Raw genomic sequence first — 19869 nt, 5'->3', positions numbered from 1 at the left:
TTGCTAAGGTGAGAAAATATTTCTTTAATTTAGATAGAGAATAGTGTGCTTTAAGGAGAAAATTATGAATTATGTGGCGCAAATTGCTTGTAAATATGCTCCCACCTGTGCATGGAAAATTTAGATTTTGAATGTTTGTGTTACATAGCCATGTTAAAAGTGACCCAACCATGCAGGAAAGGCAATCAAAAAACGCTTTTATGTGTCTTAAGGACATTTTAAGTAATTTTCCCATGTGCAGTGTTTTGAAATTATGATTTGAAAATCGTTTTTGAGGTAAAGGAATTGTTTTTAAATTTATGACAAGGACATAATGGTGTATGCTTCTTTATAAGGCAATTGACTGTCCCTGATGTTATTTTTCCCATTTTAATGTAAGACTTTTCTCTGTGGCGCAAATTGCTTGTAAATATGCTCCCACCTGTGCATGGTAAATTTAGATTTTAAATGTTTGTGTTACATAGCCATGTTAAAAGTGACCCAACCATGCTGGAAAGGCAATCAAAAAACGCTTTCATGTGTCTTAATGACATTTTAAGTCATTTTCCAATGTGCAGTGTTTTGAAATTATGATTTGAAAATCGTTTTTGGGGAAAAGGAATTGTTTTTAAATTCATGACAAGGACATAATGGTGTATGCTTCTTTATAAGGCAATTGACTGTCCCTGATGTTATTTTTCTCATTTTAGTGTAAGACCTTTCTCTGTGGCGCAAATTGCTTGTAAATATGCTCCCACATGTGCATGGAAAATTTAGATTTTGAATGTTTGTGTTACATAGCCATGTTAAAAGTGACCCAGCCATGCAGGAAAGGCAATCAAAAAACGCTTTTATGTGTCTTAAGGACATTTTAAGTAATTTTCCCATGTGTAGTGTTTTGAAATTATGATTTGAAAATCGTTTTTGAGGTAAAGGAATGTTGTTAAAATTTATGTGCGCCATATGCCCCCAAATTTCTTTTTCAGGGGTGCAGCAGGGTGTTCTTGAGACACCCCTGCAGCTTTGGAAAAATTCCTAATTTGTGATGAGCAAATTGTTAATCGCAAATTGCACCTTCATTCCTATGGGCCTCCTGCTCCATGGAAATGAATGGGTAATTTGCAATTAGCAATTTTCTCATCGCAAATTTGGAATGGTAAAGAATCGCTATTTATTCCTTAAAATTCGCTTTTTTGGAAATGCAAAATAGTTATATGATACATATGGCGGTTGATGTCTAACAAGATAAGAAGCTTAGGGATACATTTATGATGACTGGCGCAATGAAGTAGAAATCACTTACTTCATTGGTAGAGCTTTACATGTATTATCTCCTCTGTATTCTTCATCAAGCGTAACTTTAATCTGCAATCCTGAGTAGGCCTCACTTTAAACAAACCTCTGGATAGGCCACATCTTATTGTTATCCTGAATTAATCATTTAAAATGCTAGGGACAGATTTATGATAGGTGTATGCCTCTTTTGCGCCACTTAGAAAACATTGTCCATGGGGAAATGACTTAAAATGTCCTTAAGACACATGAATGTGTTTTTTTAAAACGTTTGCAATTTTTTTGGGTCACTTTTAACATGGCTATGTGACTCAAACAGTCAAAATCTAAATTCGCCATGCACAGGTGGGAGCATATTTACAAGGAATGTGCTCCATGGGGAAAGGTCTTATAATGTAATATGGGAAAAATGACATCAGAGACACTGAAATGCCTTATAGAGAAGCATACACCATTATGTCCTTGTCATAAATTTGCAAACCATTACTTTTCCCCAAAAACGATTTTCAAATCATAATTTGAAAACACTGCACATGTGGAAATGACTTAAAATGTCCTTAATTCAAAATTTGCGATTCCTTAAATGCAATGTATCAAACAAAAAATATGTAAAAAATGATATTAAGGATTTGGAAACTACCACCAACTTCTAGTTTGTGGTAATTTGCGAATTCTTTTCAAAAAGCATTTTTTTCCAAAAAACAAAAGGTCCCATATGACGCCCATACATGCCCTTAGGGCATGTAGGTGTGCCATATGCCCCCAAATTTATTTTTCAGGGGTGCAGCAGGGTGTTCTTGAGATACCCCTGCACGCTTGAAAAAATTCCTATTTTGTGATGAGCTAATTGCTAATCGCAAATTGCAACCTTCATTCCTATGAGCCTCCTAGCCCATGGAAATGAATGGGTAATTTGCAATTAGCAATTTGCTCATTGCAAATTAGGAATAGTAAAGAATTGCTATTTATTCCTTAAAATTTGCTATTTAGGAAATGCAAAATAGTTTGATGGTACATATGGTGGTTCATCTGTAACAAGATAAGAAGCTTAGGGATACATTTATGATGACTGGCGCAATAAAGTGGACATTACTTACTTCATTGGTAGGCCTTTACATGTATTATCTCCTCTGTATTCTTCATCAAGCGTAACTTTAATCTGCAATCCTGAGTAGGCCTCAACTTAAACAAACCTTTGGATAGGCCACACCTTATTGTCATCCTGGATTAATCATTTAAAATGGTAGGGACAGATTTATGATAGGTGTATGCCTCTTTTGTGCCACTGTGCGTCACTTTTATGATGCAACGGCGGTGCTAATTTGCAATTAGCAATTTGCTCATTGCAAATTATGAATGGTAAAGAATTGCTATTTATTCTTTAAAATTTGCTATTTAGGAAATGCAAAATAGTTTGATGGTACATATGGTGGTTCATCTGTAACAAGATAAGAAGCTTAGGGATACATTTATGATGACTGGCGCAATAAAGTGCACATTACTTACTTCATTGGTAGGCCTTTACATGTATTATCTCCTCTGTATTCTTCATCAAACGTAACTTTAATCTGCAATCCTGAGTAGGCCTCACCTTAAACAAACCTCTGGATAGGCCACACTTTATCGTCATCCTGGATTAATCATTTAAAATGCTAGGGACAGATTTATGATAGGTGTATGCCTCTTTTGTGCCACTGTGCGTCACTTTTATGATGCAGCAGTGGTGCAAAAGATTTGCTATGAGGCGACAACATTACAAATTGATGCATTTAGGCAGATATGTCATGGTGTAAAAAAAACGTACCACATGAAACCGATGCAGCAGTGATGCAAAAGATGCACCATGTCGTAAGACAGGCCTCACTTGGGGCCATATGTATCAAGCTAATTAGCATTCGCAAAGATCAAAATTCTACGAATTTTGGCCTTTGCGAATGTTAATTAGACAAATGGTATGTATCAAACAAGTTTGATGCAAAATAAGGAGTAGCAAAATTTGCTATTCCTTATTTTGCAATTGCACTGAAGGATTTGCACATTTTGTGACTACTTAAATGCAATGTATCAAACAAAAAATATGTAAAAAATGACATTAAGGATTTGGAAACTATTGTGGTAAATTGGTGGTAATTTGTGAATTCTTTTCAAAAAGCTTTTTTTTAAAAAAACAAAAGGTCCCATATGACGCCAACACATGCCCTTAGGGCATGTATGTGTGCCATATGCCCCCAAATTTCTTTTTCAGGGGTGCAGCAGGGTGTTCTTGAGACACCCCTGCACCCTTGGAAAAATTCCTAATTTGTGATGAGCAAATTGCTAATCGCAAATTAAACCTTCATTCCTATGAGCCTCCTAGCCCATGGAAATGAATGGGTAACTTGCAATTAGCAATTTGCTCATCGCAAATTAGGAATGGTAAAGAATCGCTATTTATTCCTTAAAATTCGCTATTTAGGAAATGCAAAATATTTTGATGATACATATGGCAGTTCATCTCTAACAAGATAAGAAGCTTAGGGATAGATTTATGATGACTGGCGCATCACCAGGGATGTGCCAGTCATCTTGCGCCGCTGTTCCGCCACCCATGGTGTGCTGCATTTACAATGCGGCGCAGCATGGGGCAAAAACGGCACAGATGCTTGACGCATCTGTGCCGTTAAGGTGGCGCATTGCTGGAGTTGTATCGCAAGTGCGATGCAGCTCCAGCAAGGCTCAGGGGTGCACCATCTCCACAATGTTGCGCCAAGACCTATGCCTGCTTCAAGCAGGCGCAGGGTTTTGATGCAGGTTTCTCCTATCTGATTGTAAATGCGGCACACCATGGGTGGCAGAGCAGTGGTGCACGTTAACTGGTGCATGCCTGGGGATGTGCCATTTAACATAAATCTGCCCCTTTACATTTAAGTATGTGCAGGGGACACAGAGTCGGTGAGGCTTATCCAAGGTTAAGAAGAGATGAGTCCTGTTCAGTGAAAAATTAGACATAGGCTTCACCTGCTCAGCATCGCTGGACATGGCTAAATAATAGCTGCAAAATGTTACTCTTGTTAAACAATTTTACTATTATAATCTGTGAGATTTGTCTCTTACTCTGCAACATCTCATTGTTGTTATCTTTCTTTAAAGATAAAGACAACCTCAACATGAGCGACAATCTGCAATCAGTTGATTTTGACCTCATCATTGAACTTGTAATTGAAACATCAGTGGATGTTGATCCATTGGATGATTTAAATCCTGAGGATGAAGAAGAGCGTGATGAGGATGCAGATTTGTCCGAATTATATGATATAGGATGGGAAGCTGACCTGCTTGAGACTTTGGAAATATAAACATTTATTTTTAAAATTTATAATTAATAAAAAGTAAAAAGGTAAACCGTTTAATTTAAAAATAAAGACACCTTCAAAAGCAGGTTATGTGTAGTGTCTTCAATAAAATATTAAAATATGCTCATAAAATTAGATCAGATTCACATATAAAATAGCATAGGTAACATAAATATAAATGTCATTTCTTTTCTGGTATTTCTGTATTGTAAATTTGCCAACGACTAAAAAATCTTCTAATTAAAATGTCAAGTAGTGTGTTAAGTTTTTGATCACTGTTACTGATTTACTGTTTGGTAATAATGGTTAATAACATTTTTTATTATATTTTTCCACAGATTCAACTGCAGATCATTTCAAGATTTCACCATGCCTACAATAGAAAGACAGATAAAGGCTGCAAAACGTCAAAGACAGCAGGTGAAAAAAAATACGCAGCAGTCCTCTAACAAAAAGATTTGTCAAGTCACGAAGAAAGCACCGGGTAAGAGCACAAAACAATTTATAAGAAATATGTGTAGTAAAAAAAATATTACTACAGAAAATGTTTCAGTCCATAAAACGAGAAGGAAATCAAATGGAAAGGAAAGGCCAATGAAAAATGTTACTGCTAGAGCAAGAGATAACTCTGTGCATGATAGTAGAAGGAAACAACAGTTTAGGGAGATTCGTAAACGAATGTTCCGGAACAGGATAATTGGCAATTTGTTAAAAAATATTAAGAAAGGTCAACAGAAACTGGTTTTTTATAAGACAAAAAAAAAATTTGAGAAAGTTATTGATCAGGCTTTTGAAATTAAACGTAAGTTATTTATTTTGATAATCAATAGAATTAGGAAGCTAAACAAGGCAATTTTTGATTTCAAAAGAAATAGTAGATGGAAGAGAATAGTTAATCGTAGTAATTTTTGTGAAGTTTTTTCTGGAGAATGGATGCATAGTTCAAGCTGTGAGGCATTTTTTAATGAGGAGAGTTATTTCCAGGATAATTATTTGGTGCATGCAGTTGACACCAGTGGTCGTGCTTATGAAGTGAAAGATGGTTGTCCAGTTGAAAAAGAAAAACTTGTGACAACAGAGGCAGAAGAGGTGTTAGGTAATGAGGTTTTAGGAAGACGTGCTAAGGGTCCTGTGTACACCTGGAAGTGTAGTAGTATTTGCAGTGTGCAACAGGATTCCATCAATTTGCTTTGTGATTTTGTATGGTCATTTAATAAGAAAAGTTTGAAGCAGAAAATGATGTTGTTGCAAGAATTAGATCCTTGCAGAGTAAGAGAAGTGACAGGTTTGCATGGACATTCACTGGCTTGTCTTTCCAAGAGAGTTTGTCAGTGTGTTTTTCATCATTTCAGGATGCTAGCAGTGCATCATAACAAAGTGAGGAAATTAGTTAGAATGTTGTATTATGCTAAGAGTCCAGCAATTATGCTTAAACAATTATGCGCTGCTCTTTTGCATGGTTCTGAAATAGATGTGAAGAATATATGTGAAGAAATTGAGTTTTGTTACTTTGGAAGTAAAGAGGAGAATGTTGAAATTGAGCAAGAAGAAGAGGGTCATGTGGAAGATAGTGTACAGGTTTCCAGTACAGATAATTTCCAGAGGGAAATTGCGACGTTTGAGGTGAAATCAAGTGAGAGGCCTAATTTCACTTGTGTGTGTTGTCGACGCACTTATTATAAGAATCAGACTAAGTTAGTGGATTTATATGCAAAAAGTGAAAGGGAAAATAATAGTGAATGGAAGGATTTTGCAACATACTTGATGGTAGAAAATTGTTTTGATTTGGGATTGGATCAACGTGTGTGTACTTATTGTTCTTGCAAATTAAATCAAAACCAGATGCCTGCTAGAGCAGTTCATAATAATCTGGAATTGGTTGAGATTCCTTCTGAATTGAAGGATTTAAATACTTATGAATCTATTTTGATTCAAAGTATCCATCCCTTTCAGGCTATTGTAAGAATGGAGCCAAAGACAGGGAAATTGCCTCCATCAGATTTACAGAGAGGATTAAAGGGAAGAGTTGTTTATTTGCCTCTAGATTTGAAGAAAAACATTAACACAATTGGAGTAGAAAAAGTGGAAGAGGAACCTCTGGTTATCTTAGTTAATGGGGTTCCGACAAAGAATAAGAAAATATGGCAAGATTTAGTAGATGTTAGGAAAGTTAAAAAGGCAACATTGTATTTGAAAAAAAATAATAAATACTATAAGAATGTATATGTTGCAGAAGAGGAAGTAAGTGAGGAACCCTCTACTAGTGAAGAAATATATGAACATTATAGTGTTCATCCTTTGCATTCCAAGGAAGTCATGGGGAATGCTATTGAGTTGTTTCAAATGAAACAAGCCAAAGGGAGTCCCATTAGTGTTTGGGAGGAAAGTTTGGAAGCTCGGTGTTTCCCACAGCTTTTTCCAACAGGTCAGGGAGGAAGATATGATGAGCGACCTCATCAAATTCCTGCTTCTGAATACCGGACTTTGCGATTGTATGCAGGAGATGCTAGGTTTCGACAATGCATTCCTTATTTGTTTCATCTCCTGTTTGAAAGCGATCTGTCTGGACTGTCATATGCAGTGAACCACATCTTGAAAAGTGGTATACACATGCAAAACATCTCGGCAAGTGACTTTATGGATAAAGTCAATGTCCAAGATAGTATTTTGGATTCTCACCTGATTAATCTCATGGCGTGTCAGCGTGGTACTAATGAGTACTGGTACCGTCGTCATGGTGATTTAAAATGTATGCTGAGGAACTTAGGTACTCCCACATGGTTCCTCACTCTGAGCTGTGCCGAGTATGGCTGGGAAGACTTACTTGAATTTCTACGAGAGGCAAATGCTAACGTAGATAACATCGAATTCAAGACACCCGGAGAACTGTGCTCTTTGGATCCAGTCAATGTATGTAGGTACTTCAATCATAGATTTGAAGCTATGATGTCTTTCATCATGAATAAGAAGAATCCACCTCTTGGAGAGGTGTTGGATTTCTTCTGGAGAAAAGAGTACCAAGCAAGAGGTGCTCCTCATATACATATGTTGCTGTGGATCAAGGATGCACCTAAATTTGGAACGGATCCAGAAGACTCAGTGATGAGTTTCATCCAACAGTATTCTACGTGTGCTGTTCCAAACGCAAAGGAGAAGAAAAGCCTAAGAGAAAAAGTTCTGCGTTTCCAAAGCCATCGATGTGGAAAGTACTGCCGTCGTAAATTCCGAAACAAAGACAAGTTCTACACTAAATGTCGTTTCGGCTTTCCACGACCGGTGATTTCTAAAGGAAGAGTAAACAGTTTGATGTCTTCGCTGCGACACAATGTCATGAAGAAATCACCTAAAAACACTTACAATTTGAAGAGGAACGAAGAGTCCAAGTACATCAACGACTACAACCCGGTGATTTTGTCCATGTGGAATGCTAACATGGATATACAGTTTGTGGCTGATAACTGTATGGCTGTGGCTCGGTATGTGACGTCTTACATCACCAAAAAAGAGAAGACAGAATTGAAGGATATGTGGGAGGACATTTCCCATGAAAAGAGCCTCAGCAAGAAGTTGTACAGTTTCAGTCTGAAGATGTTGTCGCATCGAGAAATCGGAGCGTACGAATGTTCTGACCGGTTGTCTTCAGCAAGTCTCTATGCCAAGTCCAGGAGTATCGTTTGGGCGAGTCTTGGTCTTGCTGCAACGCGTAATCGAGTTCTCAAACCTGTGCGGGAAATTGAGTATTTGGCGGAAAAGGAGCCAAACAGTACCGACATTTTGAAGACAAACATGTTGGATACATATTATCCAAATCGAAGCAGTCACCTCGAGAATGTTTGTCTGTATGAGGTTCTGCAAAATTACATATTCAAGAGGAACATCAAAGAAGATACTGAGAAAGGAGTGTATGCTGTAATAGGAAGTGAGGGATGTCTGGTCAAGCAAAGAAAATGCCACTTGGTAAACCATCGAAAATTGAGTGGCGAATCTCCTGAAAAAAAGGAGTTTTTCTATTTAGCACTTTGGCAACTTTTCAAGCCTTGGCGTGCAGAAGAGGAAATGCTTGGAGATTTCCTCTGTTACGAAGACTCTTTCAATGCCGCCAAGGAGACCATAGAATGTCCTGCTTTTCCCAAATATGTAGAAATGTTGAATGCGGAAATTGAGCAGGAAGCAACAATTGCAGCCGAGATTGCCAGAGACAGTTCTCAGGACAGTCAGAGTTCTGCTTCATTGAGTCAGGATCCACTAGGAGGACCTGTTATCGAAAATGAAGCTGCCACTGCTATGAATGAAGTGGAAAGAGCCATGGCACATGCTCAGGAGGATGCGGTTAACTTAGAAGAGTTGGAAAGACAACTCAACGTTGAGCAGAGAAAAATATATGACGAAGTTACCATGCAAATTGATCATGGATTAAGTCATGATAAGAAAGAGTGCTCATGTACGTCGTTGAAGCCTGTCCGACTGTACGTGAGTGGAGAAGCGGGAACTGGAAAAAGTTTCCTCATTAAAGCAATTTCATGCTATTTGCAGGAAAGGACAGAGTCATCGCTGTCTTGTGTTGTCACTGCTCCAACTGGACTGGCAGCACATAATATTAAAGGGATTACTTTACATCGTTTACTGATGCTGCCAGTGGAGCATGACAACAAATTACAATATCACAAGCTATCTGGAGATGCTTGTTTTGAAGTTTCAAGAATCTTGAGGAAAATGAAACTTCTTATCATTGACGAAGTAAGCATGGTTTCCAATGTCATGCTTGCCTTTGTGCATTTGAGGATGCAAGAAGTTCTCAAAACAGAGTATGATGTGTTATTTGGTGGCAAACACATCATTGTTTTCGGAGATCTTTTGCAGCTGACACCAGTGAAAGGGCAACCTGTGTTCAAAATGCTCACGCATGAAGATACCAGGAAGTGCCTAGGCAGCATTGGCAACGTCAATATATGGTTAAACTTCAATTATGCTGAACTGCATGAAAATATGCGTCAGGCGAAGGATGAAGTTTACAAGACTATTCTACAAGATGTTAGAATTGGAAAAGTGACCGAGCATGGGAAAGAAGCTTTACATGCACGATTACTGTCAAATTTATATCCAGAACAAGATGTTGTGCCTGAGAATATTTTTCAGAAAATTACTGAGAAGAAATCTGGAATATGTTTGATGCCAACTCTTGCAGAATGTGCCAAATTTAACAACAAAATGTTGCATTTAGAAAAGCAAGAGATTGTGAAACTGGAAGCTATTGATAGAGTAGAGCATATGGGATCAACAATTATTTTGTCTGAGAATCTGAAAACAAAATTGGATTCATTAGAGAAGAGTATATCTAAAACTGCAGGTTTTGAAAAGACTCTGAATGTGTGCTTGAACTGCCGTATAATTTTAAGAAGGAATTTACATGTTGAAAGAGGTCTGGTAAATGGATCAATGGGTAATGTTGTTGATTTTGTGAAATACAGAAATAGAGATGGAATTGAATTTTTAAAAATTAAATTTGATGGCATTGAGGAAGTACAGCTAATTGGTCGTTGTTCTGCTAGATTTTTGCTTGTAAAAGACTTATATGTTCGCCGTAAGCAGTTTCCTGTTTGCTTGGCATATGCGGTGACAATCCATAAATCGCAAGGTTTAAGTGTAGACAGTGCATTGGTGAATATTGGCAGTTCTGTGTTCAAGGAGGGTATGGCATATGTGGCATTGTCACGAGTTAGAACTTTATCGGGATTGTACTTGATTGAGTGTGATGTCACAAACATTTGTGCGGATCTAGATTGTGTTAAGGAATACAATAGGTTAAGAAGAGAGTATGCGCCACATTTGCCTCAGTATCCTTTGTTTGAGAAACGTGTGGTAGGCCGGAAACGAAGAAATGAGAACAATACTGGGGAGGTTGTAGCAAAAAGACAAAAAGTCAATGAACCTAAAATTACAAGCAGAAACAAAAAGGATTCTGTTGAAGATGTTGTTGGTTTTCAGTTTGAAAACAGTTCTGGTGTCAACTGCTATGCTAATGTAGTGGTTAATGTTTTGTTTTCTCTAGAAAATGTAAAAGAAGAGATTGTGGTCAATTCTGATCAAAGATTTTGCAGTTTGTTAAATTCTGTGTTAGAGAAATGTAGCACTGATAGAAGAAACATAGAAAGTGTGTCTGAAATTCGAAATCTGTTAGACAGATGTTCAGGCCAAACACAATTCTCTCAAAATATTCAGCAAGATTGTCAGGAGTTTTTAATGTACATGCTTGATGTATTACATGCTGAAGGTGTAGATGTAGATCAGCTGTTTGGGCTTTCTTATCAATGGCAGCATGACTGCGAGAACTGTATGGTATCAAGTACTACTAGTGTAGACTCAGAAAGATTTATATATTTAACTTTGCCAGACAGTAAATCAGTCTCCTTTAATAAGCTAGTAAAAGCAGCTGATCACAACATGGAGTGTAGCCAATGTAAATCTGAAATGATGTCCACATTATTTATACGAACATATGGCCAGTACGTCATTTTAATGTTCCAACGATGTAGGCCTGATGGAACAAAATTGACAACTTTAATTAAAAATTTTGTAGCTTCGCAGTTGTCAATATCAGGAAGGACTTTTGTAACTGCAGCAATTATATATCATGACGGCCCTTCAATAACATCAGGACATTACACAGCTTATTTAAAGTCTAGAAATGGCTGGTCATTCTGCAATGATTCTGTTTTAATTTTCAAAAAAAAATTGCCGTATGACCTTAAAAACTCTTACCTGGTGTTTTTAAAACCAAAATTTTAGGGAAATAATCTCGGGATGTGCTCTGTGGAATTTCAAGAAGTTCTAATGGCTCCTACACAATTTGGCCTTAAGGATAAGTGTAGTTCAGAGACATAACTTCTAACCATAGGACTGGACGTCATGGAGAAATATGTGCACTTTGAATGAGTTCAGAAAAACTGTTTCTTTTTATAAGCTAATTGAAGCAGCCAATCAAAACATGGAGTAGAGGGAATGTAAGTCTGCAATGCTGTCTACTGTTTTACATTGCTTTGTGATTAAAAGTGATGTAGAGTATTAAATAATTGTAGTAGTCATAGAGGTAGTGTAAGTCTGCTTCATAGTAAGCAGTATCAGTGTCATAGGAAATGTAGAACATGACTGAGCAAGAAGGGGAAGATATTACTATTCCAGGATTGTGAAAATGATCTTCAACATTTTAATTCTGAAAGTTGCGGAAATTCCAAATGACGGGATTGGCTTACAAGAAATCCAAGAGTTATAAATGGCTCTGACCAGATTTGGCCTTGAGGAAACTTGTGGGAGAGAGCAATAAGTCATTTATTCGATGTAACGTGTTTTTAAAAACGATGGAGATTTTCTTTCAGAAAGTGGCGGGCTGAAAGTAATAACAGCACAAAAGAGTGTAAGCTGTTCATAGGACATCCTTGGACGTCATGGAAATAAAGTTAACTTTAAGGAGTTCTGAATTCCGATTTCTGATGTTGTATGGGTTTTTTAAACACAATCATTTTGATTGTGTTTTTTTTCCCCCGCTGTTATATGATGAATACCTTTAAGTCACTGTTTTTAGTGAATTTTGATACATTCTGAGAACAGCAAAAATAAACCATTTAACATGTATAATTAATTCTGTACTGTTTGCATTTATGATGTACATGTAGAACTGTGTAGGAGGCATGGAGAAGGTGAGGCTTCTGTAAGTGTCAAAGGTGTTGCATACAGTGCTGCACTTCTGCGTATTCTTTCATATGCTAGACTACATCTGCACAATGAGATACCTAAGCAAAGGAAACGCAAGTGATGTGATTGAGAAATGAGCAAAATAAATTGCACGTATTTCAATTACATCACCTGTGTTTCCTATCATTACGAATCACATTGTGCAGATCAAGTTTAGGTCTGTCCAGGGAAACATAGGAGGTTTGTACTTTGTTGAAGAGTGCAGTGGACATGACTCACTTCATTGGTAGACTTTCACAGATATTATCTCCTCTGTACACTTCAACAAGTGTAAATCTCATCTTGAACTCTGAGTAGGCCTCACCTCAAACATACCTCTGGATAGGAGACATGTTATTGACATCCTGAAGCGACACTTTTCTGAAACAAGAGCAATGCAAAAGATGCACCATGTTTTAAGATAGGCCTCACTTCATCTGCATCAAGATACTGTTAGTTTAAAATGTATATCTTTAGGACTGTGTAGGGGGCCTGGAGAAGCAGAAGCTTCTGTCAGTGTCAAAGTTGTTGAAAAACTATTTGTCCTTCAATCTTTTCCCTTGTCTTTTGTAATTTTTAAATACATGTTTTAATATTTTTCAAATGTTGGTTCTCTCTTTCACAGATTGAAAGTATAAAAACAAAAAGTGAGTAATTTAACGGCAATTATAAGGTAAATATTTTGTACTCTTTTCGTTACATTTCTATCACATTCACCTACTATTAGTTCCACTGCTTCACTTCTTTAACCCTCAGTTTCCTGCCTTTGCTACTTTCCTCATTCCTTTCTCTATTACCTACTTACTCAACTCCTTCCACTCTTTTTCTCAGTCCCTCTCTTCTCATAGTTACTCAGTCTTGTTCACTCACTCCGTCTCTATTACTCTTAGTGTCTGTGAATTACTTTCCCACCTTTTTTTTTGGACCGCTTCCCGGGAAGTGGCCCGGTTCGCAAACCAGCAGCGTTACGGGAGTCCACCATTTTGTGTTTCGGTCGAATCAAGATACAAGATGGAGGGCAAATAATGTTCAGAATGGGTAGAAGGGGGCACGGTAGATGTATCTTGACCCCCTTGGTTTTCTGAGGGTGGCTGAGGAGGACCATAGTTCTTCACTCTTGTTCACTCTCTCTGTTTCTATTAATGTCACTGTTTCTGACTGATCAAAAAAAAATTTTTAAAAAAAGAACAGTAACTATAAGGGAAGGAAACAGACAGTTATGTTAAAAGAAAGACAGCTATAGGGAGTAAACTAAGGATACTGTTACCCGCAATCCACTGCTGATGATGTTACTGACCATGTCATGAATGATGTAATATGTGACATCATCAGCAGTGGATTGTGGGTAACAGTATCTCTTGTTTACTCCCTAGAGCTGTCTTTCTTTTCACATAACTGTCTGTTTCCTTCCCTTATACTTACTGTTCTTTTTTTTAAAAAATAATTTTTTTGGTTAGCTTCCGGTTCGCGTACCGGGTAGCGCTCCGGGGAGCGAACTAAGAGAAATAGAGGTTGGCAGAGTTCCAAATATTCTACCAATTTTTTTATAACGGGGAGGTAGTTCTGAAAAGAACTTTTTTTTAATGTTTTTGTTGTTTTATATTTTTTTTAGTATTTTTTGAACATTTTTTTACTTTTTTTGTATTTTCTGAACATTTATATATTTTTTTGGGTTTTTTTGGGGGGGGGGAAACGAAAACGATCCATTGTAAAGGGCTCAACAGGAGCAACATAAAAAAAAGAATTTATTTTTTGGGGCGTTTCGGACAAACATTAACATGATTCTGAATAGCTCTCATAATCAAAATGATGCTACTTTCCCTGTAGCAAATGAAATCGCCGCAGTGCACGCACACTTGCTTCACGTGCCCAAACAACATTTGAATGTTTGGGATCATCTCCCTCGCCTCTGGTCCCGACACCTCTGGAACAACCGATCTTCTTGCCATCGGAAGGGGATTTTGTTGCTCATCACGTAGCTGGGCAGCACTATAATTATTAGGATGCCACCTACTCATATGCCGATGCATAGTGTAATTGCCGTAACTGTACTTTTTTTCAGTTCCCCTTGACAGTCTATCACCGCATATACGGCAAAACACGTAGCGTGCATTTACTTTTTTTTGCCCCTCAGGAAATTTATAGAATTGCCAAATGTAGTTCTCTTTTCGATTTTACCTCCTGGGCTCCTCTGGCAAAAACCTTGGCTCTTCCTCCTCTTCCTCCTCTTCCTGTTCTTCCTCTTCTTGTTGTAAAATTACTTCAGCAGGTGGTCCTCTCTTCTTTGGATTTGGTGGAGGTGGTGGGTTAGAACCAGCTGAAGCTACTAATGAAGCCATGTCACAATGTAAATAAAGGGTCTTTCTCTCACCAAGATGAAAGTCAGAGTGAGGAAAGAAGGAGGGGTTTTCATCATTTGGGAAAAGCAAAAGTTCTAAACCAATGAAAAGTGTTCATTTTAGATCACATGACCTAGTATTACATCATTAGGAAACCAAAAGTGAAATGAACCAATGAAAAGTGTTATTACCGAGTCACATGACCTGCTGTGTTTACGTTACGCGGTCGGCGCCGCGCCGCGGATCGCTTCCGGTTCGCGTACCGCTGCGCTTCCGGGTACGCTAACGTAGCACGTCATATGACGTATCACGCGAGAACGCGAAACGTCATGCTGACGCGACGCGTCACGATGTTGTTTTCTAACGCGACAGTTGCGCAAACGGAACGTTTACCGGTTCGCGGACCGGGTCGCGGCTCCGAATTGAGCTAACGGGAAGCTAACCGGTTCGCGTACCGGGAGCGAAACAATAAAAATAATTTAAAAAAAATTGTATTAAAAACATGTAAAAAATATTTTTCGATTTAAAGAAGAATACATTGTAAAGGTTTTGATATTTGCTATTAAAAAACCATTGAAATTCACTGAAAAAACCATAGGTTATAGACCATATATAGTTAGGAATTAGCATTTACAAAACCTTGAAAATTCACTGAAAAAACCATAGGTTATAGACCATATATAGTTAGGGATTAGCATTTACAAAACCTTATTTTACTCACACAAAACCATTGAAATTCCATATATATTTAGTTGTACTAACTATATATCGCGCACCCGCAATCCACTGCTGATCATGTCACATATTACATCATTCATGACATGGTCAGTGACATCACTGATGACATCACTGATGACATCTCAAATGACATCACTGATGACATCACTGATGACATCTCAATGACATGACTGATGACATCACTGATGACATCTCATTTGACATTACTGATGACATCACTGATGACATCATTCATGTGATAATACGATGAACTTCTTCAGACTCTAAAATAACCTTAGATACACTCAGTGTAAACAGACACTCACAGACTGTCACTCATCCATGGAGTTACTCACACACCTACTCAGTCATGCAAAGAATCAATTACACCTCCATTTCCTCAACTATACAGTTATACATACCTTACTTATTCAAACATATACTAACACATATTTACTCTCTTTTACAATCCCTGATACAAGTTCACAATGATCAATACAGCCACTCACACATTCACGGGCTCTTATGCACAGTTATTTATATATGTCAACTCTCACATGTACTGTGTTTTACATATATTCTTACTTTGACATGTAGCACTGAGATATCCATTCACTCACCAATGCACTCAGTCAACCGCCCATACAGCTGTTTCCACATGCACTTTTGAATCCATATATCTAGTGAATCAACTGCTTACACATCTATGCACAGAGTCATACACCTCCCAGCCACCCACACACACACTCAGTCTCCCATACAAATACTTGGGCAACCAATCAATAACCCATATACTTACTCATATAGCTACTGATCAACACATGCAGCAGTTTACAGAACAACAGACATAATGATGCACAAATTAAGACAGTTTACTCAATAACCCATGCACTCAGTGACACACATTTAATCACTCACTCATACAGTCAGTCACACACCTACTAAATCCTTCATCCAGACACTTATACATCCACTCATTCTTCAATATGTAAGACATTTGAGATGTCATCAGTGATGTCATTTGAGATGTCATCAGTGATGTCATCAGTCATGTCATTGAGATGTCATCAGTGATGTCATCAGTGATGTCATTTGAGATGTCATCAGTGATGTCATCAGTGATGTCACTGACCATGTCATGAATGATGTAATATGTGACATGATCAGCAGTGGATTGCGGGTGCGCGATATATAGTTAGTACAACTAACTATATATGGAATTTCAATGGTTTTGTGTGAGTAAAATAAGGTTTTGTAAATGCTAATCCCTAACTATATATGGTCTATAACCTATGGTTTTTTCAGTGAATATATATATAGTTGATTGACAGCATGTATGAGTGAATCTACAGGTAAGTGATTAGATGTGTGTATACATCTAGGAATCAATGAGTGGGTTTTTAGATATTTGTATTGCTGTGTTAATGGATTTAAATATGATACTCTGTATTTTACAAAGAGTGTTGAAAGATTTTACTAGTGTATGAAAAGGTGTATGTGATTGTCACATGGATGATGTCGTCAGTAGTACCCCCACTACCAGTCATTGGCACCCCTTATGAAGGGTAGGGTATCAACATCCTTGGAGTCTTGGACCCAAGAAAGTCTTAGTCAACAGCTTTGTCTTCTTATTAGTGGACCATGTCATCTGCTATCCAAAGGCCATCCCTATGAGGTCAGTGACTACACACATGGTGGCTAGATCTCTGATGGGGATCTTTATCCTTGTTGGGATCCCAAAGGAGGTAGTGTCTGAAAGAGGCAGTAACTGGATGTCTGCATGAAGTCCATGTAGGATGAGTGTGATGTAACATATAAGTTCACCACTCCCTATCACCACCAAACCAATGGACTTTCTGGAGAGACTCAACAAGAACTTAAAGGGCATTATTGTGAGCCTGCCTGAGCCCATGGGGCATATGTGGGACATTCTCTTTCCATGCCTTCTCCTTGCCTACGGGGATGTGCCTCAGAATTGTTAGGTTCGGTCCCTTTGAACTTCTCTGTGGCCACCCAGTTAGGAGACCGCTGACCCTTTAAGGGTGGAAGTAAGATCCCAAGAAAACACTCAGGATGTGTCAGCTACATGCTTGTCCTTCACAACCAGATTCAATTATTCTGGAAGAAGGCAAAAAACAATCTTGAGGCCAGTCAAGAAGTAATGAAGCTCTGGTATGACTAGATGGAGTGTCATCTTTGCCAGAAAGTATGGGTCATGGAACCATTAGAGCCCACGAGTCTCCAGATACGTGGACTAGCCCATATGGAGTCAAAAAATGAAAGAGTGTGTCTACATACTTCGTGGATCTCTAGACCCCTAGGTACCCCTAAATGGTATACTCTATGTGAAACGGATCCAATCTCAGTTTGAGAGGTCTAAAGTGAGCATGCTCCTTGTGACAGTTGAGGAAGTGGATAAGGAGAGCAAAGCTTCATTAATTGCCTGTGAGACCTAGAAACACTCTCACTTCTGTCTGGGATTTAGGTGGTTGCCAGGTAAAGATAGTTTCAGTCTTGGCCGGCCTGGAAGGACTGCATCTTGCCATCGCCTGCAAGGAGGTCTTGCACGGACCCCTGCCCAATCTGGCACTTACTGTCCTTGATCATCAGACCTGCCTGTTGCAGGGCCTGAGTAAATTGTGAATGTTATACAATTTACCGAATCGGTAATTTTACCGAATCGGTAAATATACCGATTCTGAAATTATAATAATAATAATAATAATAATAATAATAATAAGTTGTGGTACCACTACTACTATCTGAATATGCTACCTGTATCAGCATTGTGGTGACACCCGCCTTATCTGGAGTGCAGCCTGATCCTGCACTGTGCTATATTATATGACAGTATGATTATTGTGAGCTTGTTATGGTATTGTTGTTTCTGATTTATCTGTATTATCATTAAGGTGTCACCACCCTTATCTGGGGTGTTGACTAGCCTGTACTGCTCTAGATTATGTAATTAGTGCTATTACTTGATTGTTATGCTATTATCTTTTTGGATGTATCCGTCATTACATTGAGGGGTCAACACCCTATTTAGAGTATTGGCTTATCCAGTACTGTGCTAGATTATGACACTAAGGGCCAGATGTAGGAGCCCTAATACCGGTCGGAAACGGCAGATTTGGGACGTTTCCGACCGGTATTAGGGTTTTCAGATGTAGGGGGCTGAAAATTTCAGAATCGGTATATTTACCGATTCGGTAAATTACCGAATTGGTAAATATACCGATTCTGTAATTCCAAATGTAGGTGGCACAGTTTACAGTGCCACAGACCCTTAAGAGTTGGTATTTTACCACACAATCCTATTGTGTGGTAAAATACCGAATTCAGGTGTGCATGTACATCTGTGCATGCACACCTGTGCAATGTGACACAAAGACATGCCCTTAGGGCATGTATGTGTGCCACATGTCACACAAGTCTGTACTTGGGGTGCTAGAGGGTGTCAAAGTGACACCCCCTGCACCCTTGCAGAATTTGGTATTTACCGATTCTGTAAATACAGAATCGGTATTTCCCATTGATTCCTCTGGGCTTCAAAGCCCAGAGGAATCAATGGGAAATACCGATTCTGTATTTACAGAATCGGTAAATACCGAATGTTACAGATTCGGTCATTCTCAATTTAAAATTACCTACATCTGCCTCCTTCCTATTTACCTACTCTTAAATACCGAATCGGTAAAATTCGGTATTTAAGAGTAGGTAAATCGGAATTACCTACATCTAGCCCTAAGGCTTTTATTAGTCTCTGCTATCTATCATTTGTAAATCTCTGATATCCAAGAGGGTGATGTTTGTGCTATATAAACTTTAAACTCAGAAAATAAGTAAATCTGCACAGAGACTTGCAGAAAGCTTTTGATACCCTGACAGAACCCATGTGTACCGCAACTGTTCTCGAGGCACCTGATTTTTCCAAGCAATTCATCAAGGAAATGGACAAGTAAGAGCACGGCATAGGGGCAATGTTAGCACAGCTGAATGAGGGGGCCTATATCAACCAGAAGCCACGTTTAGTAGGCGCCTACCTTCTCAGGAGAAGAGGTGGACAGAATTTTAAAGAGACATTTTTGCTGTGATCTGGGCACTGGAGAAGTTGAGCCCATACCTGTTTGGGACTCCTTTCCTGGTTCAAAAAGATCACAGGTCCTTTTAATAGCACATGCAGTATAAATCCCCAACTGTTAGGTGGTCCATCTCCCTTCAGGGAATCTCCACCGCAGCGTACAAGATGCACCTGGAGGGGTGGAGATATTGCCTAAGTACAGAACATTCACCTCCAGTGCAGAAACTCTGTCTTAACTGAGTGTGATTGTAAAAATACAGCTCGTAGCTTATCGTTGTGAATGCCAAAAGTCGCAAACGTAGACTAAACTGTTTGGGGATAATTTGATTTGTTTCATAGTAAAACGTTCGTAAAATCACCTTGTTCGCTGATTCAGAGTAATAAGAGATGTGTGTAA

At 38.4% G+C, this 19869-nt stretch overlaps 1 protein-coding gene across 1 annotated transcript in view; it reads left to right on the top strand.

Moving 5' to 3' along the window:
- Positions 1 to 19869, top strand: part of LOC144817668 (uncharacterized) — a 230244-nt gene that overhangs the window by 120745 nt on the left and 89630 nt on the right. The window lies entirely within an intron of this gene.

This window comes from Lissotriton helveticus, chromosome 2_1 (genome assembly GCF_964261635.1).
Source record: "Lissotriton helveticus chromosome 2_1, aLisHel1.1, whole genome shotgun sequence".
Lineage (NCBI taxonomy): Eukaryota > Metazoa > Chordata > Amphibia > Caudata > Salamandridae > Lissotriton > Lissotriton helveticus.
Note: the sequence above shows the minus strand (reverse complement) of the source record. Positions and strands in the feature narration are given on the sequence as shown.